This window comes from Larimichthys crocea, unplaced genomic scaffold, assembly GCF_000972845.2.
Source record: "Larimichthys crocea isolate SSNF unplaced genomic scaffold, L_crocea_2.0 scaffold51562, whole genome shotgun sequence".
Classification (NCBI taxonomy): domain Eukaryota; kingdom Metazoa; phylum Chordata; class Actinopteri; family Sciaenidae; genus Larimichthys; species Larimichthys crocea.
In genome coordinates this window covers 1-1,123 of record NW_020856720.1, presented here as the reverse complement: position 1 = coordinate 1,123, position 1,123 = coordinate 1, and the positions used below count along the sequence as shown (strand labels likewise).

Genomic DNA, 1,123 nt, shown 5'->3' with positions numbered 1-1,123 from the left:
AAGGATTCCTTCCATGCGCGCGCTGTGCGCACAGCTCCATTCATGCGCTCCTGCACGCGGACACGCGCCACAACATAATGAAAATAAATGAGTTTAGTGTTTTGTCATTAGAGCTACGATACCGTGAAACCTTCAGCGCGTCCCGGAGCTCAAACGTCTTGTTTTCACACCGGCACTAAAACGCACCACAGAGAACTTTTTTTTTTTTTTTTTAGATTTTGCTCACGCGGTTTTAAAAAGGTTCTGGACCTCCTCTGCTCGGGCCCAGCCGAGTTCGGCCAGGCTGCTTTTCACTTACTCTCCTGCTGGGTCGTGTCGCTCCCGCTGGTCAACCCCGGCGACTCCAGCATACTCCTCCCCGCCTCCCCGACGCTCTCGTCCGGCTGAGTGCCGACCATTTCCCCGGCCTCTTCCAGATCCAACAGGTGGCTGACCGAGAAGTTCTTTTTGGCTTGCAGGTTGTCCAGGTTAGACGTGATCGGACTCTCCAGGCGGTTTGATATCGAGGCTTGCCTGTCCATTACATGCGCATAGCTAGAAGTCATGACGCAAGTGGGGAACAGCGCGGGGAGAAAAACCGACGAGAAGAAGCAGAAAAAGAAGAAAAGGCGAAACAACGAGATCCTCGCATGCAGAAAGCACCGACAGCAGCTCCACGAACCAGCCACACACACGGACTCGGTTCTTCCGAGCTACACAGCGGATCTGTTCACATCCAGATCAGGACGCGAAACAAACTTCAGGCAAAACTTTTCTCCACATCAAACTCCAGCAGCCAATCCATCCACGGCGCGAAGGTTCGTCCCGCTGAGAGCAGAGAAGTCCTCTGAGGAGAAGAAGAAGAAGAAGAAGAAGAAGCTGCTCTTCCAACTCTGGTGGAGTCACATCTGAGCAGGAAGATCTGCTGCTGCTGCTGCTGCTGCTGCTGCTGCTGCTGCTGCTGGTGATGATGATGATGATGATGATGATGATGGTGACCAGATGCGCAAAGCTCTCCGTGTGTGCGCAAAGCTCGCTCTGCGGCAGCTAGGCGCGGGGAGGCAGGACGTTAGCGCCGCACCTCCAGACTGCTCAGCCTGTAGACTCTCTCTCTCTGTCTCTCTCTGTCTCTCCCTCTCTCTCT

At 54.2% G+C, this 1,123-nt stretch overlaps 1 pseudogene; it reads right to left on the bottom strand.

The window, feature by feature from the left end:
* Positions 1-50: 50 nt before the first annotated feature.
* LOC113745195 (paired mesoderm homeobox protein 1 pseudogene) lies at positions 51-1,075 on the bottom strand (annotated as a pseudogene).
* Between the last annotated feature and the right edge of the window lie 48 nt (positions 1,076-1,123).